The following is a 25,067-nucleotide window of genomic DNA, read 5'->3' as shown; positions in this document are numbered from 1 at the left end:
ACGATGGTAGTTTTTCTTGCAGTTTCTGGCGTTTTTTCCAAGACAAAAAACTCAGTGGAGTCCTAGCCTTATAGTAGTTTTCAATGTATGTGCTACTTCAGAGCATTGTTTACTATGATTACTATAAAGTAAGCTCATGACTCTATAGCCAATGAGTGGCGGTTACTTTCAGCAAGCTGGCACTCATTTGTAGGGTACGTTCACACATAGTAATATGCTGCTGGAAATCCACAGCATACGCTACTCGATAATTTTCCATATATTACACTGAATGTAAATAATGAAACTAAAAAAAACATTTTTGTTTCTATCAGATTACCACCTCTGCCAGGTATAACCTCACTGACCGCTCTCGGTGTATGAAGTAATAACTGTGTGTATATCATAATAAATCATATATTGCTACGTTAATCCCTTAATGCTAAATTAACTTCTCTGATCTCAGCAACCGAACCAGCACAAACGAATGGTGTATTTATTTTCATCTTTTGCGAACATGGGGCGCCAAAGTCACACAGGTAAAAGATTTCAGTTTGTTTTTTAATTGAGTGGTACAGTTTATAGGTCACATTAAAGGTGGAAAAAGTTTTCTGAAATGATTTATCTTTTTCTCATTTTTTTACAGCACAGAAACCTGACATTTTAACAGGGGTGTGTAGACTTTTTGCATCCACTGTAACTGCAGCGCTGAACGCTGCATGAGATTTGTTTTTCCACCAAAATAATTCACAAAATATTTTACCGCATATAAGTGCAGCGCTGAACGCTGAATAAAATTTATTTTTCCACCAAAATTCTTCAATAAAGATTTTACTACATATAACGAAGCACGGAGATGGAAAGTGTCTTTGGATTCGCCCTGCACTATATGGACTTCTCAGAAATGAACCGCTGCTCTCGACAGCAGCTCCTGGGAAGGTCATGGAGCGTTCCGATCCTCCAGCATCTATTCGCTCCGCTGAACGATTATTTTGAAAGTGTGTAGAAGCCACACGGGGCCCCCACACTGCAGATTTATCATGGAAACATCATGGAGATTTAACCGCATATAACCGCAGCGCTGACCGCTGAATAAATTTAGTTTTTCGACCGAAATGCTTCAATAAAGATTTTTCTGCATATAACCATTGACTGACTGTTACCGCCGCTACTTCCATGAACCCCTGCTACTTCCAGGGTAGGTAGGCTGCTGTTGCTCTAATCGGGGCACGTTTGGCTCCCGACCTCCCACTGCTGCCACCCTGCTGAATACCAGCCATGCTTTCAACACATCTAACTAGCGCCTTCACACGTCTGTCCCTGCACTCTGAACGCTGGAAAATGGCAGAATCTAAAATGGCTGACATATTTTTAGGGCTGTGACAGGGCGGGCTAGCTGCTGATTGGCTGCTTGCAGGCATGCCAATTTGGGTGATCATGCCTTCCTAGAGTTACTTGCCCCATGTCCTCAGTCCTCACACGTGTAGCCGCCATTTTAGGAAAAATGCGATTCGTTACCACGAAGCGCAAAGAAATTTGCATTCGTTGCGAATCAAATTTTTCCTGAAATTCTAAACAAATACCACTTCATCAGATTCGATTCGCTCATCTCTATCAGTGACCCATGAGGGAATTCCAGCCACCATCATAAAAATTGCAGACACCTTGTTAGTGTAAAATCAATCAGCATATTTTATTATAGAACAGGTCCATAAAGCCCTCAGGCAGAAGTCCAGAGACTCTGCACCTCTTAAAGACATTTTTTGTCGTTTTTCTTGAATTTCCAAGATAAAGAAAAGATTCTCACTGCAGCCAGAACCTCAAACAACATCACTTTTGTAGATGCCACTAGCTCAGTATTTCAGGACCTATCTCCTGTCACGCTGCAGAAAAGAAAGGCCCTTAAACCATTGACCGACTTCCTATGCAACAAAGAGAAGAACCCCTTACCGCTGGACTTTTCCTTTTGGCCTATCATTTACTTATTCTGGACGACACATCAGAATTTCCTCTTTCTTTGTCCTGCAGGAGGCGTCCTCTCAGATGGACATTTCTCCACTGGATATAGAGAATTGGGATACCGTGACGGATCTTTTTCAACTCCCGGACCTTCCTAAACCCATTCCTTTGGAGAAGACCTCTACGCCGAAACAACAATGCCTAAAATGACGCAGTGGTGGCCTGACCCCGAAGTAGATATAGAAAGCCAGATTGCAGTGCTTACCTGCGTATCGTATCAGAGGCACGGATGTGTCCAGGACAAAGCCTTACTCATGATATAAAATGCCATCTGTGACTCTCCCATATAAATACACTTCCTCCAATCAAATGCATAGAAACAACATCACATGATAATCAGGTGTGGGCAAATCACAAAACATGGAATGACAAATCCAACATGTGCAAGAAAAAAAAGAAAAAACAGAACAAATTCATTGATACTGTAAAATAAAGTTATGTTTTTTGTTAATGCCTGTGGGGAAGCAGCTACCAAGTTCAAACATCCAATATGCCTCTCTACTTAGCAGTTTGTGTCTATTATCACCCCCAATAACTGGCAGCGTGACCCTTTCCACACCCTGAACTCTAAAAAAAATTTGCATTACCGTTATGTACCATGGCAAAGTGCAAAGTGGCAGAAGAAACATTGCGTGTTTGATAATGAGGTATGTCAGATAAATGTCTCTGTATTCTGGTTTTAATCTGTTTGGTGGTACTACATCCTATATATTGCATAGAGCATTCAACATCAACACATGTAATTGAATAAACCTCAAACTCAGTGTTGCAGTTATTATATTGTTTTATTTTGTGACTTCTGCCATTCAAAGTCACTGTTGCAGCATGTACATTTTCTGTGGCCGCATTTATAGCTACCCTGATATTAAAACCACACTGGTTTGGCCTTCGGGCGGTCACAGAAAAGGCTAGGACTAATCCTATGACCCAAAGTAGGGTCCCTGCGCGCAGCACATCTAATGCCTGCTGAAGTCACTTCACTCCACTTGGCATCATAGTTTAGCACTGGTAATGTTTTTTTTTACAATTTTACAAATGTCAGTGTATTCCTTGCTATAACTGGTGGTAAAAGTAACTGATTTAATTTTTTCTTGGGTATTTGTTTTGGTGATAGGTTCTCCAGGAAATACTGTGTATTTAGAGAAAAAAGGCTCTCTGAACATGAGAAAAGAATTAATGTATTTATATTGAATTTATGTATTTATTTATATACAGTCCTGATCAAAAGTTTAAGACCACTTGAAAAATTGCAAAAAACCATATTTAGCATGGCTGGATCTTAACAAGGTTCCAAGTAGAGCTTCAACATGCAACAAGAAGAAATGGGAGTGAGACAAAGCATTTTTTGAGCATTCAATTTAATGAAAACAACGAATAAACTGAAACAGGCTGTTTTTCAGCTGATCAAAAGTTTAGGACCACACCTCAAAAAAAAAAGCGAAACCCCCCCAAAACAGAAATCCAACTTCCAAACATGAACTCAGTAAGGAGTAGCTCCGCCGTTATTGTTTATCACTTCCAAAATTTGTTTCGGCATGCTTGATACAAGCGTTTCCCTGAGGTGAGTGGGAACATTTCTCCAAGTGGTGAAGACGGCCGCACGAAGGCCATCTACTGTCTGGAACTGTTGTCCATTTTTGTAAACTTCCCTTGCCATCCATCCCCGAAGGTTCCCAATTGGATTAAGATCAGGGGAACATGCAGGATCAGCCAAAAGAGTGATGTTATTCTCCTGGAGAAGTCCCTTGCCCTGTGGACATTATGTACTGTAGCGTTGTCCTGTTGAAAAACCCAGTCGTTACCACACAGACGAGGGTACTCAGTCATGAGGATTGCTGTCTGCAACATCTGGACATAGCCAGCGGCCGTTTGACGCCCCTGCACTTCCTGAAGCTCCATTGTTCCACTGAAGGAAAAAGCACCCCAGACCATAATGGCGCCCCCTCCACTGTGGCGCATAGAAAATATCTCAGGTGGGATCTGCTTGTCATGCCAGTAACGTTGGAAACCATCAGGACCATCAAGGTTAAATTTTTTTCTCATCAGAGAATAAAACTTTCTTCCACCTTGTTCTGTGGCGTTCAGGGAGACGAGGTCTTTGAAGACGTTTTTTGTTTTTGAAGCCCTTCAGTCTCAGATGCCGTCTGATGGTCATGGGCCTGCAGTCAGCACCAGTAAGGGCCTTAATTTGGGTTGAGGATCGTCCAGTGTCTTGACGGACAGCCAATTGGATCCTCCGGCTCAGTGCGGATGAAATTTTTTTGGGTCTTCCACTTGACTTTTTTGTTCCATAACCCTCAGGATCATTTAAGAAATTCCAAATGACTGTCTTACTGCGTCCCACCTCAGCAGCGATGGCGCGCTGTGAGAGACCCTGCTTATGCAGTTCAACAACCCGACCACGTTAAACAAAGAGAGAGTTTTTTTGCCTTTGCCATCACAATGTGTGACTACCTGACAGAAAATGACAATGAATCCACATCTTTGCACAGATTTGGCCTTTTAAAGGCATGTGGTCCTAAAATTTGGATCAGCTGAAAAACAGCCTGTTTCAGTTTAATCGTTATTTTCAATTAATTGAATGCTCAAAAAATGTTTTGTCTCACTCTCATTTCTTCAACAATGTAAAATATGATTTTTTTGCCATTTTTCAAGTGGTCTTAACTTTTGATCAGGACTGTATAATAATAATCAAGATTCTTTTTTCTGTATTGTTTTTATATATATATATATATATATATATATACAGTATATATATATTTGTTGTTTTTTATTGAATGGTTATTGACCTATGTGACTGAGTTTGCACCACACCGAAGCATTACAGAAAGAAAGAGGACTATATCTGCGCAGGATAGTTCTCTGAACCATGTTCCCACCATGCGATTTATTATGAATTTACATGGGAATGGTATTATATTGGAGCAGGAAACAAAAAAGAGATATACCTGTACAGAACAGCCCTCTGAACCATGTTCCTATAATGCGACTTGTTATGAAGTGGCATGAATATGGCATATTTTTGATAACATCTGCGACTTATATTAGAACATGATGCAATGATGAAAAATTTTACATGCGGATGCATATTATATGTTTTTATTTATGACCTGCATGTTTACCCTATTTTATTTTATTTTATGGTGCCAACTCACTCGCATGGAATCACATGGATTATTTAATTCAATTCAACTTATTTCACTTATCACGGGTGTATTTTGTATTGTGTTTGAACAGGTGTCTGACACGCTAATGATGAGTACTATTAAACCTACACAAAGGCCTCTCTGTCAAACTAGACAGCTACAATTACCACTTGTACAATATCCAGAATAGACTAAAACAAGCAAGTGGAAGTAATGTATCAAAATATCATTTATTATAAAATATAAAGTATGGGGAAACAACAGAATGGTATACAGTATACAGTAAAGCAAAGGGCCATGCGACACCAATTCATACACCTATCAACCTATGCAAGATAAAACACAGGGTAGTAAAGCCAGTGAACCGGGGCATTAGCTCTGGGACAACCGGAATTGCGTGACACAAAATGATCGCCACAATGGGGCTATGTTCCGTAGGTAAAGATGATCGTACCTGGTTGACCGTGAGCTATCCCACACATCCCAAAATACATAGGCAACAAAACTGACCAGTATAACAATAAACCCTCAATTAGAGTCAGTATCTGGATCTCAAAAAATGGCAAAAATAAACCTGAATGTTCGGGACCCACTATGGATATATATAGAAGTGCCCTATGGGGATGCCAGGCTGTACTAAACGCAGGACGTACCTGAAGACATGGTGAATGAATGGATACCAGACCCTGAGCGCGAGACCTCGACGCGCGTTTCACCTCAGCGGCTTTGTTTTTTTTTTTGTTTTTTTAGTAACTGGCTATGCAGCTATTATAGCTGAGTGGTTAGGTGCTTTGCCTCTAATGCAGAAGATTGTGAGTTTGAATCCCAGCAGAAACTTTTCTGAAACACAGGCTAAATTAGATTTAAATACACTGGGGTGTCCCCAAGCACTGACTCCATATATGGACATAGCTATATATGGAGTCAGAGCAGGGACTTCTAAGTCGCGGACTCACACTGAGGGATTCCCTCACTGTATTGCGATCTTCTGCATAGAAATAGAGGCTAAATTAGATTTAAATACACTGACTCAAGCATAACGATGCTCGAGCCAAGCTGGTGTTCAGCTGAGCATGCTCGCTCAACACTAGTCCATACCACCTTATGTTATGAAAAAAGGGATTATTAATATCAAACAAAAATTTGCTCTCCCACCATGCCATAAAGATGTTTGCTATGGAGGGCGAAAATTTTGCCCCCCCTAGAAAGACCGGAGACCTGGAGAAAGAAAGTGCAATCAAACATAAAAAAAATTGTGTTTCATTAAGAAATCGACTGAAATACAGATGAAATCTTACTCCACAGTATAGGAGTTATAACTTCCCAAAAAACATTTGAGGGCAGAAATTGCCAAATTATGAGGAATATTGGTATGTAAGTATCCTTAAGGAAGCCTGGTATAAGCTGCACCAAGGGTTGAAGGAGAGTGTCCACCCATTCTGAGAGCCTTTCTGAATTTAAGCCTATTCCTGCCACTATTGGCCTCATAGGGGGTGGAAACTCTCCTTTATGTACCTTTGGCAGTGAACGGAATATCGATATTATGAGATGTTCCACATAAATATATTCCAATTCTTTCTTACTCAAAATACCACTTAAAAGAGACCCTGTTGCAAGATCTTCATAAGTTTCAGCTGAAAAAGGGGGAGGGGGTTTCTTTTCAGAGGAGTATAAACTGTTATATCCTCCAACATTTTTAAAACCTGTGATTTATAGATATACCTATCCAAAATAACCACTGCTCTGTCTTTGTCAGCTTCCTTAATTATTATATCTGTTTTCCTCTCCAAGTCTGTCAATGCATTGCGTTCTTCCGACATGAGATTGTCTCTTTAACTGCTTGATGTAAGTTGTTTCTCCTGATTATATTGTGAATAGGGTTGAGCGAACCCGAGCTGTAAAGTTCGGGTTCATACCGAACTTTAGGTTTTTTGGAACCCGGACCAGAACATTTCTGTAAAAGTTCGGGTTTGGGTTCGGTGTCCGGCGATTTCTTGGCGCTTTTTGAAAAGCCAATCAACAAGCGTCATACTACTTGCCCCAAGAGGCCATCACAGCCATGCCTACTAATGGCATGGCTGTGATTAGCCAGAGCAGCATGTGACCCAGGCCTTATATAAGCTTGAGTCACGTAGCGCTGCACGTCACTCTGCTGTTACAAGTGCAGGGAGGATGCTGCTGGACTTGTGATTTCAGGGAGAGAATAGGAGAGAATCTAACTCAGTGATCTACCTAAAAATAGTTGTGTGGGTGCATGACACAATCGTTTTACCCTGCCCTGAGGCCATTGACCAAAAAAAAAAAAACTTTTATAATTCTGTTAGTTAGGTGGGTGGCGGCGGCGGCGGCGGCGGCCACTTTATGCAAGCTCAGTGCACCAGCACTGCATCTGAGCTTTTGGGACATTGCAAATCACAATTTTTTTTTTTTGGCAAACTAAAACATCTGGATTAGTCAGTGTGCAATTTAAACTAGAAATACACCCATCATTTTCTGGGGTTTTAAAAACACACAATTTTTTTTTTTAAAACTGTATTTTCCAGATCTGCAAGTGTTAAATTCAAGTTTTAATATATACAGCTTATATATTCTGTTAACAAAAAAAGACATTTTTGGCAATCTACAACATCTGTATTAGTCAGTGTGCAATTTAAGCTAGAAATACACCCATCATTTTCTGGGGTTTTAAAAACACACTTTTTTTCCCCAAAAAACAGTATTTTCCAGATCTGCAAGTGTTAAATTCAAGTTTAATATATACAGCTTTCATATTCAGTTACCAAAAAAAGACTTTTTTGGCAATCTACAACATCTGTATTAGTCAGTGTGCAATTTAAAGTAGAAATGCACCCATCATTTTCTGTGGTTTAAAAAACACCCTTTTTAAAAATAAAAATAAAATGTATTTTCCAGATCTGCAAGTGTTAAATTCAAGTGTAATATATACATCTTTCATATTTCTGTTACCAAAAAAACACAAGTTTGCCAATCTTGATTAGTCAGTGTGCAATTTAAGCTAGAAATGCCGCCATCATTTTCTGGGGTTTGAAAAACACACTTTTTTGACAAAAAACACTATTTTCAGGCCTTGCAGCATCAGCACGTGTGAAATTACAGGCTTATATACTGCTGTCAAATTCAGTTGTTAAACAAACACTCGTTTGGGCACAAAAAATTTAGTTGGCAGCCTTTGATGCAGATGTCATTGTGAGATACACCCTTAATACATTTAGGTTACATTCAGAGATTTTAAATACCGCCATTTGGTGCACCAATATTGAATTCAGGCCTACACTGGTTCAGGCCGTGTGAGATATCCCCTCTACATACAGGAGTTTGAATCAGGCATTTGAAATACAGCCATTTGAAATACAGCCATTTAGCGCAAATAAATATTTACTTCAGGCCTACACTGGTTCAGACCGTGTGAGATACCCCCCCTACATACAGGGGTTTAAATCAGGCATTTTAAATACAGCCATTTTATGCAAAGATATATTTACTTCAGGCCTACACTGGTTCAGGCCCTGTGAGATACTCCCTCTACATACAGGAGTTTGATTCAGGGATTTGAAATACAGCCATTTGAAATACAGCCATTTTGTGCAAAGACATATTGAATTCAGGCCTACACTGGTTCAGATACCCCCTCTACATACAGAGGTTTGAATCAGGGATTTGAAATACAGCCATTTGAAATTCAGCTATTTTGTGCAAAGATATAATTACGTCAGGCCTACACTGGTTCAGGCCCTGTGAGATACCCCCTCTACATACAGGGGTTTTAAACAGGCATATGAAATACAGCCATTTTAAATACAGCCATTTTGGGCAAAGAAATATTTACTTCAGGCCTACACTGGTTCAGGCCCTGTGAGATACCCCCTCTACATACAGGGGTTTAAATCAGGTATTTGAAATACAGCCATTTGAAATACAGCCATTTTGTGCTAAGATATATTTACTTCAGGCCTACACTGGTTCAGGCCCTGTGAGATACCACCTCTACATACAGGGGTATGAATCAGGCATTTGAAATACAGTCATTTGAAATACAGCCATTTCCGGCAAAGATATATTTACTTCAGGCCTACAGTGGTTCAGGCCCTGTTAGATACCACCTCTACATACAGGGGTATGAATCAGGCATTTGAAATACAGTCATTTGAAATACAGCCATTTTCGGCAAAGATATATTTACTTCAGGCCTACAGTGGTTCAGGCCCTGTGATATACCTCCTCTAAATACAGGGGTTTGAATCAGGCATTTGAAATTCAACCATTTGAAATACAGCCATTTTGTGCAAAGATATATTTACTTCAGGCCTACACTGGTTCAGGCCCTGGGAGAAACCCCCTCTACATACAGGGGTTTAAATCAGGCATTTGAAATACAGTCATTTGAAATACAGTCATTTTGGGCAAATAAATATTTACTTCAGGCCTACAGTGGTTTAGACCGTGTGAGATACTCCCTCTACATACAGGGGTTTGATTCAGGGATTTGAAATACAGCCATTCAAAATACAGCCATTTTGTGCAAACATATATTTACTTCAGGCCTACAGTGGTTCAGACCGTGTGAGATAATCCCTCAACATACAGGGTTTGAATCAGGCATTTGAAATACAGCAATTTGAAATACAGCCATTTTGTGCAAAGATATATTTACTTCAGGCCTACAGTGGTTCAGACCGTGTGAGATACTCCCTCTACATACAGGGGTTTGATTCAGGGATTTGAAATACAGCCATTTGAAATACAGCCATTTTTTGCAAAGATATATTTACTTCAGGCCTACTGTGGTTCAGACTGTGTGAGATACCTCCTTTACATACAGGAGTTTGAATCAGGCATTTGAAATACAGCCATTTGAAATACAGCCATTTTGTGCAAAGATTTATTTACTTCAGGCCTACAGTGGTTCAGGCCCTATGAGATACACCCTTTACTTTCTGTCGTTCTATTCTACTATTAATTAAACACCCATTTAGGGCAAGATCCTAAATTCAAAAAATATGAGGAGAGCGTCAAATAAGGGACGTGGCCAGGTTGTGGTGCTGCTGGTGGAGCTCCTGTTGCAGAGAGAGGACGTGGTCGATCTGTGCCAGCTACACGCACAATTGAAACCCCTTCCTCGGGTGCGAGTAGGCAACAAAACCTGCAGCGGTATTTGGTCGGGCCTAATGCTGCTCTACGAATGGTGAGGCCTGAACAAGTACAGGTGATAGTAGATTGGGTTGCTGACAGTGGATCCAGTTCCTTCACATTGTCTCCCACCCAGTCTCCTGCTGAAAGACCACAGTTGGCACCTGCAGCCGAAGTCCATCAGTCTTTCACCTCACCCCCTTGCAAATCAGCCAAGCAGTCTAAACCCCAAGTAATGCAGCAGTCTCTTCTGCTTTTTGATGACCCTGTTAGCAGGGTTTCCCAGGGCCATACACCTAGCCCTGCCCCAGAAGTATAAGAGATTGAGTGCACCGATGCCCAACCACTTATCTTTCAAAATGAGTACATGGGAGGACCATCGCAGCACGTATTGGCTGATGACGAAACACAGGTGCCAACTGCTGGGGCTTTCGAAAGTGTGCAGACCGACAAGGAAGTCAGGGGTGAAGACTGGGTAGAAGATGACGTCCTCGACTCCACATGGAATCAAGGTCATGCGAGTGACCTATGTAGTTCGGAGGAAGAGGCGGTAGTCGCACAGTGCCACCAGCACAGCAGAAGAGGGAGCAGGGTGCAAAAGCTGAGCGGCCGTCCTCTAGACAGTACGCCTCCTACTGCCCACCGCAACAAGGGACCGAGCACACCAAAGCCAGCTTCAAGATGTTCCCTGGCGTGGCAGTTCTTCAGACATTGTGCTGACGACAAGACACGAGTGGTTTGCACGCTGTGCAATCAGAGCCTGAAGCGAGGCATAAACGTTCTTAACCTGAGCAAAACCTACATGAACAGGCATTTAAGTGCAAAGCACGAGCTGCAGTGGAGTAGACATCTCAAAAAACAAGAAAGGTCTCTGGCTTCTCTTGCTTCCTCTTCTGCTGCAGTGGCGGCCTCTTCATCCACCTCTGGAGTGACAGTGCCACCTGGCACCCCGCAAACAGAGGATCTGCCAGCAACACCAACACCTAGGTCACCAAGCATCTTCACAATGTCCCATGGAAGCGTTCAGCTCTCGATATCCCAAACGCTGGAGAGGAAGAGGAAGTACCCCCCTACCCACCCGCGATCCCTAGCCCTGAATGCCAGCATTTCTAAACTACTTGCCTTTGAAATGCTGTCATTCCTTCTGGTGGAGACGGATAGTTTTAAAGGCCTTATGGCGGTGGCTGTCCCACAGTACGTCGTGCCCAGCTGCCACTACTTTTCAAGGCGAGCCATGCCTTCCCTGCACAACCAAGTAGGGGACAAAATCAGGTGTGCACTGCGCAACGCCATCTGTGGCAAGGTGCACCTGACTACGGATGCGTGGACCGGTAAGCACGGTCAGGGCCGTTATATATCTCCATAACAGCACACTGGGTAAATGCAGTGGCGGCTGGGCCTGAGGCGGATAGCAGTTTGGCGCATGTCTTTCCACCACCGAGGATTGCAGGGCATTTCAGTTTGCCTCCTGTTGCTTCCTCCTCCTACTCTGCTTACTCATCCTCTACCAGCTCCTCATCCGGTCAGTGTAACACCTTCACCACCAACTTCAGCACAGCCAAGGGTAAACGACAGCAGGCAGTTTTAAAACTTATCTGTTTGGGGGACAAACCCCACACCGCGCAGGAGCTGTGGACGGGCCTTGAACAACAGACCGATGAGTGGATTGTGCCAGTCAGCCTCAAGCCCGGCCTGGTGGTGTGTGATAATGGGCGAAATCTCGTAGCAGCTCTGGGACTAGCCGGTTTGACGCACATCACTTGCCTGGCGCATGTGCTAAATTTGGTGGTGCAGAGATTCCTTAAAAATTACACCGACATGTCAGAGCTGCTGCATAAAGTGCGGGCCGTCACCCTGCTGTTGCTCGCCTGTCAGCGCTGCAGCGTAACTTCGGCCTTCCCACTCACCGCCTCATATGCGACGTGCCCACAATGTGGAACTCCACCTTGCACATGCTGGCCAGACTATGCGAGCAGCAGCATGCGATAGTGGAGTTTAAGCTGCAGCACACACGGGTGAGTCGCACTGCGGAACAGCACCACTTCACCACCAATGACTGGGCCTCCATGCGAGACCTGTGTTCCTTGTTGCACTGTTTCGAGTACTCTACCAACATGGCCAGTGCCGATAACGCTGTTCTCAGCGTTACTATCCCACTTCTATGCCTCCTTGAAAAAACGCTTCTGGCGATGATGGAAGAGGATGTGGCACAGGAGGAGGAGGAGGAAGAGGGATCATTTTGCAGGGTTTCTGGCCAGTCATTCCCAAGTGGCTCCGAGGGTGGGTTCCTGCACCCACAAACCTAAGGTACACAATTGTCCAGCCAGGGCACAGTTTAGGAGGATGACAAGGTGGAGGAGGAGATGGAGGAGGAGGAACCATGTTCACAGCAGGGTGGCACCCAGTCCAGCTCATGGCCATCACTGGTGTGTGGATGGGGGGATACAGAGGACACAGACGATACACCTCCCACAGAGGACAGCTTTTTGTTATTTCTGGGCAGCCTGGCACACATGAGCGATTACATGCTGCAGTGTCTCCGCAACATCCGCCGAGTTGCCCACATTCTAACTTGTGCTGATTACTGGGTGGCCATGCTGCTGGATCCCCGTTACAAGGACAACTTACCGTCCTTAATTCCGTCACTGGAGCGTGATCGTAAGATGCGCGAGTACAAGCGCACGCTGGTAGACGTGCTGCTGGTGGCATTCCCACCTGACAGCGGGGGCACAGTGGAAGCACAAGGCAAAGGCAGAGGACGAGGAAGAGGTCACCAACGCAGCTGGGGCACCGCCAGCACCTCAGAAGGCAGGGTTAGCATGGCCGAAATGTGGAAAAGCTTTGTCAGCACGCCACAACAACCAGCACCACCAGCTGATATAGAACGTCTTAGCAGGGGGCAGCATTTCACCAACATGGTGGAGCAGTTTGTGTGCACACGCCTACACGTACTGAATGACGGGTCTGCCTGCTTCAACTTCTGTGTCCCCAAATTGGGCACATGGCCTGAGCTTGCCCATTACGCCTTGGAGGTGCTGGCCTGCCCTGCAGCCAGTGTATTATCTGAACGTGTGTTTAGCACGGCAGGGGGCGTCATCACAGACAAGCGCAGCCGCCTGTCCACAGCCAATGTGGGCAAGCTCACGTTCATTAAAATGAACCAGGCATGGATCCCTCAGGACTTGTCCATACCTTGTACAGAATAGACATGTATACTGGCACTAAGCAGCCCTTGTTATACTGCAGCGCAATTGCTTATGTTAGTATTTTGGATATTTCACACTCTTTTGGAGTGTACCTCAATTTTACAAAATTAAATGAAAACCATAACCCGTGTTGGCTATCTCGTCCTCCTCCACCGCCGCTTCCACCTACTTCGCTACGTCCACCGCCTCCTCAAACTCCTACTCCATATGGAACTCCACCTCATAAATCCATATTATTATTTTTTTTACGTGTTTTATTATAGATCATTTCACTACTTTGTCATTTACATTTTCTGGTGAAATTCACCAATTTTTGGGTGTATAGTACCACTGCTATACCTAGTAGGCCGGTTAAAAATAAAATTGTCATTAACATTTTCTGGTGAAATTCACCAATTTTTGGGTGTATAGTACCACTGCTATACATAGTAGGCCGGTTAAAAAAATAATAATTGTCCTTTACATTTTTGGGTGAAATTCACCAATTTTTGGGTGTATAGTACCACTGCTATACCTAGTAGGCTGATTAAAAAAAAAAATTGTCATTTACATTTTTGGGTGAAATTCACCAATTTTTTGGGTGTATAGTACCATTGCTATACCTAGTAGACCGGTAAAAAAAAAAAATAACATTTTTCACTTACATTTTCTGGTGAAATAAACTAATTTTGGTGTGTATAGTACCACTGCTATACCTAGTAGACCGGTAAAAAAAAATAAAAAAATTGTCAGTTACATTTTATGGTGAAATTAACAAATTTTTGGGTGTATAGAACCACTGCTATACCTAGTAGGCCAGTTAAAAAAAAATTGTCATTTACATTTTAGGGTGAAATTCACCAATTTTGGTGTGTATAGTACCACTGCTATACCTAGTAGGCCGGTTAAAAAAAAATTGTCATTTACATTTTCTGGTGAAATTCACCAATTTTTGGGTGTGTATAGTACCACTCCTATACCTAGTAGACTGGGAAAAAAACAAAAATTTGTCAGTTACATTTTTGGGTGAAATTCACCAATTTTTGGGTGTAATATACCCCTCCTCTACATAGTTGACAGCTTAATAAATTTCAATAATTTTTCTGTCACATTCTTGGGTTGACATTATACAATTTTAGATGTGAATAAATACCTGCTATGCATAGGTGACAGGGAATAAAATGTTATCTATTATTCAGTAATTAATGCGCGCCACATCATTTCATTCAATGCTTAAACTTTGAAAAGTTGTCACACTTTTACGCTTTAATAATTTCTCCCATATTTCAACTCTATAATTTTAAATTTGAAAAAATGAATCCTACCTTGGATGTGGTCTCTCTTTCTCACGCTCCCTCTCTGGCCTGGAATCCTGATTCCTTTCCACATGTGATCACCATGGTAGGCGCATAAAAGAACATCGAAAGTTGATAGAGCAGATATCAAATTGGATTGTAAACATCACGGGGACGTGCGGCATGGTGGGGCACTAAGTGTTCACACGCCTACACGAACTGACTGACAGGGGTCAGCCCCTGCAACTTCTGGGTCTCCAAATTGGGCACATGGCCTGAGCTTGCCCTTTACCCCTTGGAGGTGCTGGCCTGCCCTGCAGCTAGTGTATTGTCTGAACGTGTGTTTAGCACGACTGCAGGGGGTTATCACAGGTTATATTTCCCAATGTTTTGGGGTGTACCCTAATTTTAAAAATAAAATTTAAAACCAAAAAGCAGTGTAGGCTACCTCCTCCTCCTCCACCGCCGCTTCCACCTACACCGCCTCCTCAACCTCCTACTCCATATGGACCTGGTCCTCATAGATCAAGATTATTATTTTTTATTTTTAGGTATTTTATGTTATTTTACCGTATATACTCGAGTATAAGACGAGTTTTTTGGCACATATTTTTGTGCTCAAAAAGCCTCCTCGTCTTATACTCGAGTCTAGTCTAGCTCTGGTAATACAGGCAGTGTGGGGGGCGGCACTCAATCACTGACGTCACGCGCCTGCTCCGCCTAGTGGGAGAAGGCGCGTGACGTCAGTGAGTGAGCGCCGCTCCCCGCACTGCCTGTATTACCGGAGCAAAGACAAAGTAAGAATACTGCTGTGAGCGTCGGGGAGGGGGATCTGTGGATGGCACTGTAGGGGGATCTGTGGATGGCACTGTAGGGGGATCTGTGGATGGCACTGTAGGGAGATCTGTGCATGGCACTGTAGGGGGATCTGTGGATGGCACTGTAGGGGGATCTGTGGATGGCACTGTAGGGGGATCTGTGGATGGCACTGTAGGGAGATCTGTGGATGGCATTGTAGGGGGATCTGTGGATGGCACTGTAGGGGGATCTGTGGATGGCACTGTAGGGGGATCTGTGGATGGCACTGTAGGGGGATCTGTGGATGGCAGTGCCATCCACAGATCCCCCTACAGTGCCATCCACAGATACCCCCTCCCCTAAACAGTGCCATCATGGCACTGTTTAGGGGAGGGGGGATCTGTGGATGGCACTGTTTAGGGGGGATCTGTGGATGGCACTGTTTAGGGGGGAGATCTGTGGATGGCACTGTAGGGGGATCTGTGGATGGCACTGTAGGGGGATCTGTGGATGGCACTGTAGGGGGATCTGTGGATGGCACTGTAGGGGGATCTGTGGATGGCAGTGCCATCCACAGATCCCCCTACAGTGCCATCCACAGATACCCCCTCCCCTAAACAGTGCCATCATGGCACTGTTTAGGGGAGGGGGGATCTGTGGATGGCACTGTTTAGGGGGGATCTGTGGATGGCACTGTTTAGGGGGGAGATCTGTGGATGGCTCCCTGTATTTAATGCAGAGTGTGTGTGTATATAATGCACACACTCTGCATTAAATACAGGGAGTCACCCTCTTGCAGATGTGTGTATATAATGTAGAGTGTGTGCATTATATACACATACACTCTGCATTATAGCTGCATTTCCCACCCTAGTCTTATACTCGAGTCAATAATTTTTCCCATTTTTTGGGGGGTAAAATTAGGGGCTCGGCTTATACTCGGGTCGGCTTATACTCGAGTATATACGGGTAAGTCATTTCCCTATCCACATTTGTTTGCAGAGCACTTGCCATGCTCTTAACCACATTTTGACGACATTTGCAGCCCTCTAGCCCTTTCCATGACATTTTTACAGCCATTTTTTTTTTTGGTCAAATCTTTATTTAATTTTTTCATCACATTACAGCAAATAATATGACATTGTTTAGCAACAACAATAAACAATAAACTGCTCCATCATCCATATTGGTCACATATAAGCAAAAATCTGTGCTAGTTATGAGAATATTCGGTATGACATATAATCACACGGCTAACATAAATCTACCCCAATCAATGAATGTTCGACTGATGCATATAGAACAAATTGGCCATCTTAAACACCCTTGATATTACATTTTATATCTTCCAATTATTGATACTTAAGGCTTAAACCCAGTCAAACTGGACTTCAGTACCTTATGATAATCCTGTCAATCAGTATCAATTATTACTTTTTGTTTTTACACCACTCAAACCATTTGCCCCATACCAACAGAAAGTTATCATTCGACAGTGATTCCCAGCTTGTCAATTCCTCTAGTTGACAAATATCCTGAACCTTTTGGATCCATTCCCCTTTACTAGGAATATCTTTAGATAACCAATATTTTGGTATAAGTAGCTTAGCAGCTGCTATCAATTGCGCTATGAGGGAATGTTTTGCTAATTTAGAATTGCTATCAGACAAGTTGAAAAGTGCTACCTGTGGCGTAATGGGTGAACTTATAGAACATATGCCCTGGACTTCTTTAGAAATCATATCCCAATATTTTACAATCATCGGACACAACCACCATATGTGAAACATGGTACCTCTAGATTCCCCGCACCTCCAGCAGTCCGCTGAATAAGAAGGCATAATGGTATGCAGTTTGTCAGGGGTTACCACCTTGTGATTAATTTAAAGGAGTTCTCCTGGATTTTTATGCACCTTGAGTAGCCATGTGAGTGAGCCAATATTCTACCCATCATGTCCTCATCCAGGGGTTGACCCATTTCTTTACCCCATTGTTCTATATATAACGGCCTGGTGTCTGAGTTCCTCTCTAATAGTTTATTATATATTTGTGAGATAACTCCTCTTTTGCTTACAGTTTGATTCCATATCTTGTCATACCATGTGGGATTATAGTTACTCGGGGTAGTACTTAAATACTGTACACAGAATTTTTTCAATTGGGAATAATGAGTCATAGTCCAGGGAATATGTCCCCATCTGATTTTCAAAGATTGTATGTCAGGAACACTTCTGTTTTCTACAAAATCACCCACTGCCATATCTCCTAACGCAGCCCACAGGCCCATATCATCCTTGAAATCCTTATCAATCAAATAAGGCAAATACCTAATGGGTGTAAAAGGCAATATGTGATTGATAGGATGCAAGTGTTCAGATACTTTTGACCAAGAATCCCAAATACCTCTTATAGAATAGGGAATTCCTTGTCTATGGTGAGAAGTTCTCCGGCTATCCCAGAGTGCAGCAAGTGCTCTTGGCCCTAACACTTTCCTGGCTATCATGCAGCCCAACTTTACAACCTTAGGATTAGTTATCTCTGAATGAAGCCTTATTTGTATCGCCCTATAATACCCCTGAGCATCTGGTAGTCCAAATCCACCCTTGTATTTAGGTAGTGTTAATCTATTATACGGTAGCCTGGGTTTCGATTGATTCCAGACGAATGCGGAAAAAGTCCTCCTAATCTGAGCAAGATAGTGACAAGGCAATAATACCGGTAAGGTCTGCATTAGATAAAGTAGCTTGGGTAGGACATAGGTTTTTATTACATTTTTTCGCCCTATCCAGGATAGAAATGGTATTTTTAGTTACTGTAAATGTTGCTTAATGTCGTTTAAGAGTTTGGGATAATTCTTTGAACAAAGTTGGTCTGGGTCTTTCGTTATTTGTACTCCTAAATAGGTAATACTCTCCTTTTCCCACTGAAAGGGGAAATTTGTCTTAAGATGGGATATTGTTGCCTGAGGGACATTAACTCCTAGTGCAACACATTTTGCAAGGTTTATTTTAAAGTTAGATATACTCCCAAATCTGTCTAATTGTCGTAACAACGCAGGGAACGCTACTATAGGATCCGTTAATAGCAACAGCATATCATCAGCAAATGCTGCTACTATGTGTGTTTGAGGGCCAATCTGAAGCCCTTGTATTTCTTTGTCCTGTCTAATAGCTTGTAGGAACGTTTCTAGGCATAAGATGAAAAGGGTTGGTGACAACGGGCACCCCTGCCTAGTCCCATTGCTTATATCAAAATGGGGGGTGAGGTTACCATTCACACGCACCCTTGCTGTGGGAGAGGAGTACAGAGACAGCACAGCGGTGACAAATTGAGTAGGGAAGGCAAATTTATGCAGAGTAGCCTCCATATATTGCCAATCCACTCTATCAAATGCCTTTTCTGCATCTGTAATGAAAAAAGTAAGTCTTTTACCGCAAGACAACGCATATTGCTGAGCTTGAATAACCCGAAATGTACTGTCTCTGCACTCTCTGCCCCATACACACCCAGATTGTTCCGGAGATATCAAGCCGCAAAGTAGTGACGCAACCCTATAGGCCAATATTTTTGCCCAAAGCTTAATATCCGCATTTAGCAGAGATATTGGTCTATAACTAGCTGGGTAATGTGGGTCTTTGCCTGGTTTGGGTAATATTGTGATATGCGCCTCCAGTGACTGCTTAGGCAGGGATGAACCACTCAGTAAGGAATTGAAAAAGGACACTAATCGGGGGCCTAAAATGAGGATTTTTTTTTTATAATAAGCAACTGTCAAACCATCAGGCTCGGGGCTCTTTCCTTTTGGGGTTGATTTTAGGGCTGTTTCCACTTCATTAAGTGTTATTGGGGTTATCAACTTCTCTTTATCCTCTTCAGAAATCGTTTTTAGTTCTTGTAAGTACGATACAGTCTGCATTCGTTTCTCTTGTATTGCTTCCTCATTATCATTTTTCATAATATTGTATAGATCATGATAATATTCTCTGAACACCTTAGAAATTACACTGGCATCTGTAGATAGCGTGCCCTCTTTTGTCATCATTTCCTTGATATAGGCTTGTTCCACCCGCTTTTTAATCATTGCTGATAAAGTCTTGCTACCTCTATTTCCGTGTATGTAATGTTTGTGTTTGACTTTGAGGTATGCATTGGCAGCTTTAACGTTGAGAAGAGACCTGAGTTCCTGTCTTAGGCTACTTTCACACCTGCGTTCAGGTGTCCGCTCGTGAGCTCCGTTTGAAGGGGCTCACGAGCGGTCCTGAACGCAGCCGTCCGGCCCTAATGCATTCTCAGTGGAGGCGGATCCACTGAGAATGCATCCGCCTGCCAGCGCTCAGCCTCCGCTCCGCTCAGTGAGCGGACACCTGAACGCTGCTTGCAGCGTTCGGGTGTCCGCCTGGCCGTGCGGAGGCGAGCGGATCCGTCCAGACTTATAATTGAAGTCATTGGGGACGGATCCGCTTGAAGATGACACCATATGGCTCAATCTTCAAGCGGATCCGTTCCCCATTGACTTTCAATGTAAAGTCTGAACGGATCCGCTCAGGCTACTTTTAGACTTAGAAAATTTTCTAAGTTATAATGCAGACGGATCCGTTCTGAACGGATGCAAACGTCTGCATTATCGGAGCGGATCCGTCTGATGAAACATCAGACGGATCCGCTCTGAACGCTAGTGTGAAAGTAGCCTTAATGAGACTAGTCCCTCAAACTCCTTCAATGCTAATGATTTCTTATGAGCTTTTTCTATATGAGCAATACGAGCTAATAGCTCTGTCATACGTTTATTTCTCTCTTTTTTGATATGGGAACCTAGTGCAATAAATTCTCCCCTCAACACAGCTTTGTGTGCTTCCCAAGCGAGTGCGTCAGTCGACGCCGTATTTGCATTCAGTTCAAAGTATTCTTTTAGTTTGTTAGAGATAGCATCTACATGTGCTGGTGTGTCTAATATCGTGTGATTAAGCCTCCATGTCCACTCTCTGTTGCATGATGTAGGGAAATGTACACCACAACAAACCATAGCGTGGTCAGACACTGATATGTTGTCAATGCTTGCAGAGCCAACCAGAGATAGATTCCTTTCTGAAATCATTAGATAATCCAATCTCTGGTAAGATCTGTGTGGATTCGAATAAAACGTATAATCTCTTCGTTCCCCGTGCATTGATCTCCAAATATCTGTCATGTGTAAATCCCTAAGTCGCGTCTGTAATGTTTTTAACGCCTTAAAGGAAATGGCTGACCTCTGGGAAGAAGAATCTAAAAGTGGATTCAGGGTTAAATTAAAGTCGCCCCCTATTATAATCCAGCCATAAGCAAAATTAGCTATCTTATCTAAGATCTCTATTAACCATGAAACCGTTTTCACATTTGGCGCATATAGGTTACAGAGGGTGATTTTTGTGTGACCTATTTCGCAGTTTAGTAGTAAACATCTGCCTTCTGGGTCGGATAGTTGAGAGTGTTGAGTGAAAGGGACATTCTTCTTCAGTCCTATGCTAACTCCTTTTGATGCGTTTTTATCAGAGCATGAGTGAAACCAATAATGAAAGGCAGAATTGCCCATATTAGGAATATGATTAGGTGTAAAATGCGTTTCTTGTAGTAAGATTACATCTATTGCAGCCTTCTTGATTATTCGAAATACCCTACTTCGTTTGACAGGACTTCTACAGCCATGTACGTTAAAGGTAGCAAAATTAAGTAATAGAGGTGTCATTCCCATTTTACTAGTATAGCAATACCCCATGCGTATAATATATGACCAAGAGATGGAGTAAATAAACGGTTGGAAAATATAACAAAAATAAAACATAACCTCGTGTAAACTTTAAAAGAGGCATTAATAACTGAATCTCACATTAGACTCTCTTCAATGGGGGGAGGCAATCTATTGCCACCATAATAACCTGATCGGCCTAGATCCCTCTATTAACCTATTAGTAGTAATATATTTGGCTATTTAACTACCCATTCGTAGCAAAGTAGTGTACCAGATACCTTTAAGTTAAATCAATAATACATTAACATTTTAACATTTTAAGGAGAAGCCTTTAAACGCATAGAGCGTATCTTAATCGCATAATACAAAGCCACAAACATTAGATGTATAGCTTCATAGTTAGGCGGTTATCTATTTAAACAAAACCATACCCCTCCTTTAAATGATCTGTTGATCAAGTGTCTATCTCTCTGCTCGCAGCCTTTTTGTTGGCCCGGTTCTCTGCTGTTTCGGCTTCACCCAGGCTGAGGTCTTTGGAAGCGGAGGCAGATCCTCTTCTGAGGGAATAGGGAGCCAGGAGGGAATTTCTACCGGTGTCAAGTCCAGCATATCCCAGACGGGTGGTAGATCCTCAGGGGTTCTGATGGTGAATCTGCGATTCCCCGCTGTAATCAATATTCTGAACGGAAAAAGCCATCTATACGGAATTTTTGAAGAGCGCAATAGATCCGTGAGTGGCTTTAGCATTCTTCTCTTCTGTAAAGTTGAAGCTGCTAAATCTTGAATCAATTGAATGCTTCTTCCATTCAGCTTAATATCACCTTTCCCTCTAGCTTTTTGTAAGATCTCCTCAGTGTCCCTGTAGCTTAAGATGCCGCAAATAACATCTCTAGGGTTTTCGGAGGTGCCCGCTTTGGGTCGTAGTGCTCTATGCACCCTTTCCACTGTGACATTTTTGGCTCTATCCAGGCCCAACAAGATGGAGAAAAGGGAATCCATTACAGCCATCAGGTCATCCCTGTCATCTGCCTCTGGGAGACCGCGAATTCTGATGTTGCGTCGCCGATTCCTATTTTCCTGATCCTCCATCTGTAGTAATAGGTTGTTCATGGCTCGGGTGTGAGAGCCTAATGAGCTTTTAACCGCTGTATTAAAGCAGAGCATAGCGTCCTGCACTTGCTCCAGTGATTCAACCCTATCACCAATATGGCGGACATCCGCCTTTATATTGGCCAAGTCTGCTGCTATCGGAGCCAAGGCTTTCTGCAGGGTTTTCTCTAAAAGGTCACGGGTAAGTGCCATCCGTTCATCTTGAATCTGCGAACCGCTCACCTCAGGCAGATCTTCACTAGGTGTTTCGCAATCCGCGTCTTCAGAGGCTTCTTCTTCTCCCCGCCGCTTCTGCGCCATCTTAGCTGAGCGCGCAGGAGTCTGAGGAGCAGGCTTTTGGAGATACTTCTCCATGTCTGAAAGCTGCGGTGAGTCTCTCTTTTGATCAGTTGCGACTCTGGACAACTCTTTAGGCTGAATCTTCATCCCTTCTGCTGGGTAGTGCTTTTAAATAGGCTAAAACAGGGTCTAGTGGCGGGAGCTCCGCTTTCAAGCAGCCACCATCAAGCTCGGTCAGGCCACGCCCCCATTTTTACAGCCATTTTAGTGCTCAAAAGTTCGGGCCCCCATTGACTTCAATGGGGTTGGGGTTCGCGGTCATGTTCGGGTCAAGTTCGGGTCTCGAACTCGAACTTTTTTCCGAAGTTCGGCCGAACCCGTCGAACCCGAACCTCCAGGTGTCCGCTCAACTTAAGTCTTGAACCTCACAATATAGTGAACACATTATTTAAGGTATTTAGTAAACTGTTTAAATAAAATGGTGCAATTTTCCCCTTCATTTAGCCCATATTAAAAGTTAATAGAAATTAAAATCGGATGTGTATGGCAAAATGGTTATCGCTGTTAAGACTATGAATGTAAGAAGGGTCTGGCAAAGTAGGGCACTCAGTTTGCCTGTATGAGGCCCTGAACTTCCTAATGGCAGCCCTGGGTACAGGTACAGGGTGTATCAGTAAAACAAAAGCAATACAAATCCAAAAGGAGAGCAAGAAAAGACAGAAGCTATGGTGAGATGCTAATATTGTACACTGTAGACATACTGTAGCTACTACCCCTAGGGGCTAGAACAAAATAGGCTAGTACCAGTAAGAACTATAAAGGGGATGTACAGGGAATGAAGCAATCTGACATAATACTCCATTGTCTGTTTAGGCAGAGAGGAAGCTGAAACTGAAAACAGGTAATTGATCATTAGAGTACAGAGGAAAAATTTAGGTAAGATAGAACAAAGGAGGGGAATATTTCAACAGCTGCAAAATATGTAGTTTATAACAGTTGGTTAATGTCACTTTATTTAACAAATTTATATTGCATGCACAGAAAAATATGGATAGTAATTGATTTTGAAAAGTTACAGTGATATGCTATAGGTTTCAATAGGTGGAAATCTGAGTGCTGAGGCCCTCATTGATCTTCTTTATTCTGGCTCTACTTGGAGTAGTAGGGTCAGCAGTATTTGGGACATTGCCTTTCTAAACAACACAAGATGTACCTGTTGTGTACCTGTAGAAGGAAGGACATTTCATCACAGGAGAGGGTTCTTTACAGTGCGAGTAGTCAAACTTTGGAATGCCAAACCATAAGAGAAAGTTGTAGCAAAAACTAAAACAGAAATAAAAAAAACGTCTAGACATTTATCAAATCATAACTTGTTAGGCTACTTTCACACTTGCGGCAGACTGATCCGTCAAACAGTTCCGGCGCCGGAATTGGCCACCGGATCCGACAAAACGCATACCGCCGCACAGTTTTACTGCAACGGATCCGTCCTTCCGTCGACTGTTATAAAAGCCGGATCCGTCGTTCAGTTTCCTTCAGTCGTCAATTTTCGACGGATCCGTCCGTCGGATCCGTCTAAAAAGCTGATCCGTCTATTCCGTTTGCTTCCGTTTTTAGACGGAAAGACGGATCCGGCGTTTAAATTTAGAGATTAAGGATGCTATCTTTTTAAGCAAATATTAAAACTGTCTATAAAAGATAAGAGAAGGTCACAAAAAGATGCAATCTGTTAAAGCAAATACCACAACTGGCTATAAAAGACCAGCGAAGTTCACTTACCACTCAGAAGTTCCTTCAGCAGAGTGCAAAGATGATGCCGGACCATATTCGTTTTGGATTTCAGGCTTTAATTCTGGTTTCACGATGGAGAAGACGTCTTCAAGCCAGGCGACGTAAAACGCGTCGCTATTGGGTGCATCCAATAACCTCTGCAAGAGTAAGAAGGGGAGTTTTTGAAACTCTATTTCCTGAATTGAGGGATTATCCAGAAAAATTCTTTACCTATTTACGGATGACGGTAGAAAGTTTCGATGATCTTCTACAACGTGTGTCACCTCACATTCAAAGGCAAGACACCACTTTCCGTCGCTGTGTTTCCCCAGCAGAACGCCTATTGTTGACGATAAGGTAAAGTTTATACTTTATTACATATTATACCAATATTTGGTCTAAATTTTCAAAAGCTGCTGTTTGGTAGTGTGAAGCCATACATTTTTTAATCCAAATTTACTTTTTCTGGGATCACTGTACTTTCTGGGATCACTGTACAAAGTGTTTTGGGCCCAATTGATGCTCATCTATTTTTTTTGTAATTATACATCTTGTTTTGGAAAAGTTTGAATCAATATACTCGTCATTGAAGATTTATGAACTGTGATGAATA

Source organism: Bufo bufo, chromosome 2, assembly GCF_905171765.1.
Source record: "Bufo bufo chromosome 2, aBufBuf1.1, whole genome shotgun sequence".
In the NCBI taxonomy this organism is placed as follows: Eukaryota; Metazoa; Chordata; class Amphibia; order Anura; family Bufonidae; genus Bufo; species Bufo bufo.
This window is presented reverse-complemented; position numbering follows the sequence as displayed.